The sequence below is a fragment of the Octopus bimaculoides genome, chromosome 17, assembly GCF_001194135.2.
Source record: "Octopus bimaculoides isolate UCB-OBI-ISO-001 chromosome 17, ASM119413v2, whole genome shotgun sequence".
Lineage (NCBI taxonomy): Eukaryota > Metazoa > Mollusca > Cephalopoda > Octopoda > Octopodidae > Octopus > Octopus bimaculoides.
Genome location: NC_068997.1, coordinates 41,957,126 through 41,957,485, shown reverse-complemented (window position 1 = coordinate 41,957,485; position 360 = coordinate 41,957,126).

Here is a 360-nt window from a genome sequence, read left to right as displayed (position 1 = left end):
GAGCAGCTAGAAGAAAACCCCTCCTTCAACCAATTAATATCATGTAAAGAAAGAAATGGGCTAAGGAGATGTCAGAAAAATCCTGTTCATTTTGGGATAGAGTGATTTTCTCAGATGAATCCAGATTTGCATTATTTTCAGACAGTGGACGTCTGGTGTAGCCATCTGGTTCGCCAGTCCTCAGTCAAATCATCCAACCCATGCTAGCATGGAAAGCGGATGTTAAATGATGATGATGATGTATGATGAAACATGAAACTCAATTTCTGAAATAGTTTCTGAAATATTTTCAGCTTTAATAATAATAATAATAATAATAATAATAATAATAATAATAATAATAATAATAATAATAATAAT